Here is a 9,383-nt window from a genome sequence, read left to right on the forward strand (position 1 = left end):
GGCCCGAAGCTGGTGGGTGCCTTGGAGTGGTCAGGAACCCCTCTGGAGGAATCATTTGGGCCATGGGTGTGGCATGTCCTGCCAGCGACCCCTCTTCGAGGAGCCCCCTACCTCTGGAAAGATTCCCCTGTGGTGGGAATGTGTCAGGGAGTGGTCATGACGTGGCTTCCCCCTATTTTCCCGGCACCCCCTGCCGCCTCCATTCTGATGAAAGGTCTCAGAACTGGAATGTTAACTCTGTTTCTCTCTCCAGAGATGCTGCCAGAATGGCCGAGTATTTCCAGCAGTTTCTGTCTTTATTTCAGATTTCCAGCATCTGCAGTATTTTGCTTTTGTATAAGTTTGTTGTGATGTGGACTAGATTGAACTTATTTTAACCTCCATTCCTTGACCATGTTGGATTAATGTCATAAAATGTTATGAACAGTTTTTATGAACTGTAATATGGAAGATGGTGTGTCATTGTGACTAATGAGAGGAAGCTGGAGTCTGCCACATGTTGCTAAAGTGCGACCATTTGCTGCTGAAGGAAGAAAAGTAAAGAGAGGAAAACGATATGTGCAGGAAGGGTAAGAAAAAACACCGATCTCAACCCAAACTAAAAATTGATAAGAGGGATCCTCCCTAGCTTGTTTGGCTCAACTATTGAAAGGAAAGCCTCACTGGGCTGCTGGGGAGACCTGAGCAGGGAAGGAGCTGAAGGAAACTATCGTCCCATGGTTTTAGGATTTTAAACTAATCAAGCAATTTTCTGACCCCCCAACTGTATTTTGCCCCTACTTCTCTCCCTTCACCAGTGGTTTAAAATTCTTTATTTGAAGAGCCTTTTTCATCACAAACATTCCATTTGAGGTACTAACAGAGCCAACGTGTGAAGCAGAGGAGTACACAGTCAGGTGTGGCTTGTGATCACGCTCACCAGCTCCAATTGGTCTGGAAACCCGAAAGCGGGATGTTAATGCCACGGCTGAGTTAAAGAGCTATGGCAAAACCTGCTCAATGAACTTTCAGGTTTCCGACCTGTTGTCAATTTCTCTGCTGTAAGTTGGTCCAAAGGTTAAAATTCTGCCCATTGTAACATTCCCTCCCTCTGTAGTATTTTGTTGTTCCTTAAACAATTCTACGAGTTATGCCCCTGCTACTCTATCTGGAAATTTATTCCTGAAATAAGTCCTAAAAGTACCCCTTTTCTAGGGTGTACCTGTGTCCTTTTGTTCTTTCAGTTTAATTTAAAGTAATATTCTGGGTTAACTATTCCCACACCCTCAATGAATTCTCAGACACCTCCTTTTCAGGCTTGAAAAACCTAAGTGTCTCAGCCTTTTCCCATAACTCCTACAGCTAACCCTGGGCTTGGCCTCATGGCTGGTCTCTACCCTCTCCCTAGCACTTGAATATCTGTCTTGTTTCTTGGTGACCAGAACTGAATGCAACATTCAAGGTATGGTCTGACCAGAAAAATATATTTTGATCAATACCTTCTCCAACTTATATTTATTGTTAGCTATTTGTGCACCAGTCATGGAATACTTGTGTCATGTGTTTTTCCTTCCTATGTAGCACTGGACATATGTCTGCAGTAATTTTCATGCGCCATACAAACATGATCCATTTCATTCTATAATTTCTGAACTGCATCTTCTTATTCCACTGCCCCTCCTGATTTTACATTGTCTGCAAACCTGACTACTTTTCATTGAGTTTCTAAATTCAAGTCTTTTATTTAGATTGGAAACAGGAGTGGTTCCAGCACTGAGCCCTGAGGGCCCCCCACTCTGCCATACTGCCTCTTACAAGTATTCATTGTTTCCTACCCTTCAACCAGTTTCTCATCCGTTCCCAGGTTTATCTAGAATTCTGACAGCTCTAAGCTTAATTAATTGTCTTTCATTTGGAAGTTTGTCAAAAGCCTTTTGGAAGTTATGGTATATCAAGGTTTACCACAGTTCACTTGGGCTGCCACTTCCACAAAGAAATCAGCCAGGCAGGATCCTTTCTATCTGATTCCATGCTGACTGCTGTTTACCAGATTGTTATTGTACAGATAGTCCTCATGTTTACTCCTGATAATCGATTCCCAATATTTTACATAGAATGGAAGGAAAACAAATGGGTCTGTAGTTGCCTCTACCTGTTTTGTCACCTCTTTAGAATATGAGCAGCACATTAGTCTGTTTCCAATCTTTTGGTAGCTCCTCAGTGTCCAGTGATTCCATCATAATGTCAGAGCTTCACAAATCTTTTGCCTCATCACATTCAACACTCTGGGATAAATGCCATCTCTCCAAGAGGATTTATTTTTTTTTGAGCCAGAACTTCCATTTAATTTATAACAAAGTCATTGTTTGTACTTGGGATATCTTTGCTTGGAAGGGCATGTTGCTTATATCTCCACTTGTGAATACTTGGAAGAAACAATCATTTGGAATATTCACCACTTTGGGCTGGTCCTCAGCATCAAATCTGTTTGCATCTTTAATTGCTTTCTTTGATTGCCTTCTTGCTGTTGTACCTTTTTTGTATCATGACTGGACTAATTGTTGCTTTGGTGCCATCTTGAAATAGTAGACAATGGCATGCATAACATCTTTATCGATGTGAGTGTGCGTGAGTGTGTAAATGTGTATTATACCCCATTGATATGATGCTATCTTTAGAGGCAGTATTGTTCATAGAAAAGAGGTACTGCTGCATTCGTCCCAAAATGGTTTTGCTCTATGTCTCCGGGAAAAAGCATGACAGGCAATAAAGATAAATGGTAGCTGCACATGCATCATTTTACTCTGGTAAAAGTGCAGCAGCTGTTGCTCAGCTGGTAGCACTCTTGTTTCTGAGTTAGAAGGTTGTAGGTTCATAGCCCCTTCAATGAAGTACTGAAGGAGTGCTACACTGTCAGAGGTGCTGCCTTTTGAATGAGAGCTGCCCTCTCAGGTGGATGTTAAAGATCCCATGGCACTATTTTGAAGAAGGACAGGAGAGTTTTCCTGCTGTCCTGGCCAACATTTATCTCTCAATGAGCATCACTAAAACAGATTGCACGGTCATTATCACACTGCTGTTCATGGGATCTTGCTGGGCACAAATTAGCTGCCATGTTTCCTACATTACAACAATGGCTACACCTCAAAAGTACTCCATTGCCTGTAACATGCTTTGGGATATCCTGAAGTTATGAAAGGCACTATATAAATGCAAATCTTTATTTCTTTAACAGGTGGCCTGAACTCACACACATACATACAGAGCAGCAATACAATTTTCACATTGTTACACTACAGTACAACAGTGACTGCAGAAGTTTGTCAGGGACTTTGATGCATTTTGAGCAGTTCTGAGATTATGAAAGGTGCTATATAAATACATATCCTTTCTTTCCTCTTGGACTTTATGCAGCTTCCCTTGGCATCAGACAAGGCCTGCTATTAACATGGGAAAGTATGAAGATTTAGAGGAACAGTGCAGGTGCTACTTAGATGACACAATAATGTGCTATGCAAATACAAGTGTTCCTCTCTTTACATTCTACCACCTAAAATAAATGGAGCGAATCCAAAGCACCAGCAGGCATAACATGTTATGGAATTGCTTTCACTCAAAATATTTCCACATTATAAACAGGCTATTATACCATCTTTTGGGCATTGTCATGCCAAACATGTTAGCATGGCATTCACTGCCAACAGTGCAGTGCAACGCCAACACACAGTGCTGAGAAAAACTCCTGCAACAAAATCCTTATTAATTGGAACGGAGCATCCCACAATTAGCAATTTCCAATACATTATATAAATGTTAAGAAGAAACATTTTCCGCCATGAAGCACGGATAGATTTCCCACAAGGAAGAAGCTGCGGGAGTTTACGCTTAGTTATTATGTGATAATGATTATTTTGCACCTTACCGACAAGAATAATTAACACATTTCGCTACCAAATAGACAAAGGCTGTTCTGCAAACAGATTTAATTGTCTTGTTAATAGCAGCATTGTGTTGACTGATCGTGTGACTCTTTTTCATTAGCAGGAAAGCTTACTGGGGTGAGCCCCGGTTGGGGTGGGGTCATACTTTAAGTGAATTCATTTATGTGGAGAAATTATTAAACGCAAGTACCTTGCTATTGCTCATCAGAAAGTTGTCAACTGTCTGGAGGTTTGGAAACTGCCTTACCAGTGTTTGAAATTTTTGTAATCTGATGTGTTTCCTCTGTCACTTGTTTTCATAATGAAACACAATTAAATCTGCAGCTATGGACTTCATTTATCTGCTGAGTAAAGCTGCCCTGCTAATGATAGAAATTGGTCTAAATAACTGTATCAGTAGAACTAGAAATGAGTCATTTCATTAATTGCAGGTAGTGGTATTTAGTAAATTTAAACAAAGTGTCATCTAATCTGGTAGAAACACAGCAATATCTAAAACACTTTGCCAAATGTTGTAGCAATGCTATACAGAACTATAAAATGCATGCTTTTCCTTTGTATGATGTGATTGCATGGAGAATAAAGTCCACATTGTGGTAAGACTGGCTGAATTATTTACACGTAAAGTGCCTAGTTAAATATTAACCTAATTTGTACACCCGCTGGTATGCTGTTATTATTTAACTTCTGTCAAAAGTGATTCTCAGAACAACATCTTCAGTCCTCACTTTTAACTGTGTTTAATTCTGTATTTAAATCTACTACAGTAGGCAAGCAACAACATTCCAAGATGAGATGCTCTTTATCAATAAAACAATTAAGCTCAAGTTTCCACCTAACTTGCTAAAGACAGACTTGACAGAAATCTATGTTGTATTTCCATTTTACAAACAGTAAGAGCACCTCTGGTCAGAATTATGCTTTTAAAAATTTTGTCTGTTTGCAATTACAATGAAATCACATATTCTGAAAGAATGCACATTTACCAATTCACTAGAAATACCAAACAGAGGAACTCTTTCCAAGGTCTGGACTGACTGCATAGCTCCATGGAGAGTCGGCATGTACTCGATTGGCTCAATGGCCTCCTTCTGTGCTGTAAATGACATTGACTTTATGACTGTTGATGCACATAGTTACAAAAGTGCTTCTATTTTTTGTAAAATATGTTTTTAAGGACTTATAGTTGAATTATGGACATTGATTCATCTGGAAGCTTGAAAAGATGTTGAACTTGATGTTTTTAAAAAGAAGTCATCAAAAGGTTCCTGGACTTGGCTTGTAAACAAGTCCTCACTGAAAGGCACCTGCTTTCAGGTAAAATAGCAGCAGAGAGCTTGTTGTTTTGACTTGGGGAGATGTTTACAAAGAAGCGACAGGTCAAGATTTATGGAGATCAGGAGGCTTGACTTCTGGAATAATTTTGGTTTCACTTTGAATTGCTATAAAGGACAGTTGTTTGTTGCCTGCCAAGAAAATCCAAGCTCATCTCTCTTGAAAAGAAACCCTGCATATCCCGTGAGTCAGTCTCCTCTTTCCTCCTGTATTTGAAGAAACCTTGCATATTGAACGTATGGGAACTGAAACGCCTGTTTCCGCATTTCTGCTGTAAGGGCTATCTGAAGCCTCTGTAGCTGCATTTCTTGGAAAGCCTACCCAAACTGCTCTTCAACATCGCCTGGAAAGAACTGTTCTAGAAAATTCGAGTGACAGACATCTATATGCAATTGAGATGCCAAATCAAAACAAAGGCCATCTTTCCATATCTTCTCTTTTTCTTCAAGAATGAGCAAATATTCAGCCTAAGTGTTGTTTTTGTCTTTTTATTGTAACAGAGCTCGAAACAAAAATACCTTTTATTTTTCCAGTTAACAGGTGTATGTGTATGTGTGTTTGTGCATGAGGGGCTAAGGTAAAAAAAAGGAACTTTAATATTTCAATTTGTGTGTTTATGCTTTAATTCATTACTGGTTAAGACCTGTTTTATAATAAACTGATGATTTTGTTGTTTATTAAAGAAACTTGGTTGGTGGGTTTTATTCTGGGATAAAAATAGAGTCTATGATTGACTGTATTGGTAAGTGGGAAAAAATTTAAATATATGTTGTGACCTGTGGAGAGGTGGAACGAGAATAAACAGTGCACTCCTCCTGCCTCAGTCGTAACAACATGGTGACCAGATTAATTTGAATTCAATGCTTTAACTTTAAACCAGCACAAATAGCTTGAAAGCAGATCAATGCTGAGTAGTTCCATCCTGTAACAATTTGGGGTTGGAGTGCACTGGGCCCATCGTGGCATCCAGTATTTTGGAGTTGGTGGGCCATCTCTTCCAAGTTCTTTGCGTTCTGCTGCTTCTTTTGCTGCTGTCATCTTTCCTGCCCTTCCTCATCCGATGAGGAGCAGCTGCTGTAGTCCGTCTCAGACGTTAGTCTCCTCTTGCCATTGGTTTGGATGGTGACCTGTTCCCTTTTTTGGGCCTTCTTTGTGGTTTTCCTCTTAAACACTTGCCCGTCACCTAGTTGTCCCCACTGTTGCCTCCTCCTCCATTGATTCTGTCTGCTGAGGAGGGCTCTGGGCACAGGGTTGGTATTTGGAAGATTGCTGCAGCTGCCTCTTCTTTCTTCTCCTTGTCTTCCTTAGATATATTTTCCTTGCTGGGATGTTTGGTGGGGAGAGGCTTGCTGGTCTTCTTTGCAGCATAGCCACGTTCACCGTCCCATCCTCATGCCCCTCCTTGGTTCTTGCTGCCTGTGCATAACTGAGGCAGCTTTTCGGGCAGGTCCTGTAGAGGTGGCCTGCTCCATCACATAGGTTGCAGCACTTACGCTGCTTGCAGTCCTTTGTCTGATGGCCTTCCTGCTTGCAGAGCACTGTGCTGCAGTTGGCTGCCATATGACCAGATTTGCCACAGGTTTTTTTTATTTCCAAAATATACTTTATTCATAAAAATCAAAAAAAATACATTACCAAACAGTTTCAAACAGCACCATGTCAAAAAATACAAACAGTGCAAGGGTGATCAGTTTCCTTCAATAAAATCATGAGTTGTCTCACAACCCTTCCATTTCATTGTCATGCCATTTACATTTTTACATTTTACAGAAAATGAAAATTTTCCCAACACAGTTCGAGGGGTTTCCCATGGGTCCAGCCCCTCAGTTCAGCTTGGTGGGGGGATCTTACACAGTGGTCTTTCCCCATTGAGGCTTTGCTGCAGCTGCCCCAAGCTTTAGTGCGTCCCTCAGCATGTAGTCCTGGACCTTGCAATGTGCCAGTCTGCAACATTTGGTCATGGACAACACTTTGCGCTGGAAGACCAGCAAGTTTTGGGCAGACCAAAGGGCGTCTTTCACCGAATTGATAGTCCTCCAGCAGCAGTTGATGTTTGTCTCGGTGTGCATCCCTGGGAACAGCCCGTAGAGCACAGACTCCTGTGTTACCGAGCTGCTTGGGATGAACCTCGACAAAAACCACTGCATCTCTTTCCACACCTGCTTTGAAAAGCCACATTCCAGAAGGAGGTGGGCAACCGTCTCTTCCCCACCACAGCCACCGCGGGGGCATTGTGCAGAGGGGGTAAGACTTCGGGCGTGCAGGAAGGATCTGACGGGGAGGGCTCTTCTCACCACCAGTCAAGCTACATCTTGGTGCTTGTTTGAAAGTTCTGGTGATGAGGCATTCCGCCAAATGACTTTGACGGTCTGCTCGGGGAACCACCCGACAGGATCCACCGTCTCCTTTTCCCGTAGTGCCTTGAGGACATTCCTTGCAGACCACTGCCTGTTGGATCGGTGGTCAAAGGTGTTTTCCCGCAGAAGCTGCTCCGTGAAGGATAGGTGGTACGGCACGGTCCGACTGCATGGAGCTTTCTGCGGCAATGTGACCAGGCCCATCCTTCGCAACACCGGGGACAGATAGAACCTCAGCACGTAGTGACACTTGGAGTTTGCGTACTGGAGATCTACACACAGCTTGATGCAGCCGCACACGAAGGTGGTCGTCAGGATGAGGGCCACGTTGGGTACATTTTTCCCGCCCTTGTCCAGAGATTTGAACATCATGTCCCTCCGGACCCGGTCCATTTTAGATCCCCAGATGAAGCGGAAAATGGCTCAGGTGACTGCCACAGCGCAGGAGTGGGGTATGGGCCAGACCTGCGCTACGTACAGCAACAACGTGACGACAAACACTGGACTGCCCCGTGTAGACCAAGAATCCCTGACTTCCTATAGCAAAGCTGGAGATGGCTCTGTTGGTGTCTACCTTCAAGGTCACCTTCGCCTCCTTCACTATTTTTCACCGTCACCCTAACGGTGTTACTCACCACCTGGTGTATAAAACCCATGTTCTTTTTCCAAAAATATACTTAATTCATGAAAATTTGTAAAAATATATTACAGAACAGTTCAAAACAGTTCAAATGTCACATTTTGGGAAGTACAATAGAGTTCAGATTTCTTCGATACAGAAAACATGAAGTGCCTCACGATTCTTGCCATTCCATTTTAAATGCAATGTACATTGACACTACATAGCAAAAAAAACATTTTAAAAGTGTCTACAGTTACCTGCACTATTTGTTACACCTGCAGGTGGTGTTATGATTGGCATGTACAGTGTTAAATCCCTGTCACAGTAATTCTAGGAATATAACAGCACATTTGTACAGGATTGCAGTATGTGTTTCAGCAGCAGTAAGTGATCACCAACTGAAATTTAGACTATGCTGTGCTATGTCAGGTTTTTAAGAAGCCATTAAGCATTATACTTATAAACGATACATTGACAAAGCCTGAAGGGATAATTTCACATAAAACACACATGGCTTCCCTGAGCTACTTCCTGGCTCATGCATTCACTGCTGACAGTTCCATGCCAGAATATTGTTGATTTGTCTCTCCAGTCCATGAATCAACTCCTCCCACTAGTCCCCAGACATTTCCCCGAGCTTCCCTGTGAGCAGTCCAAAGTTGTAACATTTTTATAATGTGGGAAACTCCACAGAATTTATTTTTAGTGTGACAGTCCGCTGATCGTGAAGTAAACAATCAAAATCTGTTGCCACCCGTGTACACCATCCCCACCACTGAAGCTTACCTTCCCACTGCAGCCTGTGACAATGCTGATGGTAGCCTCCTCGTATTTAGCAGAAAGATGGAGATGGTAACAAATCCCACCCCATTGAGCGTATAACTAGGCCCTGGAGGAATGTGCCTTCCAGCCCTTATTGCTGCTGAACCCATTCCCTTCTCCTGCTCCATCCACCACCCCTTTCTGTTCCTCTGTTCTGATCCTATTCTCCTTTCCATTTCCCCTCCCCACTCACTCTTCCCCATCCACTTACTCCCACTATCTCCTTGCTCCATTCTGCTCCTCTTCCCTTGTCTCCCTGTCACTTCCCTCCTCCCCATTCCCCCTCCTGTCCCTATCAATTCCAAGAAACAGATGGAAAATATCCAT

Source organism: Heterodontus francisci, chromosome 2, assembly GCF_036365525.1.
Source record: "Heterodontus francisci isolate sHetFra1 chromosome 2, sHetFra1.hap1, whole genome shotgun sequence".
NCBI lineage: Eukaryota > Metazoa > Chordata > Chondrichthyes > Heterodontiformes > Heterodontidae > Heterodontus > Heterodontus francisci.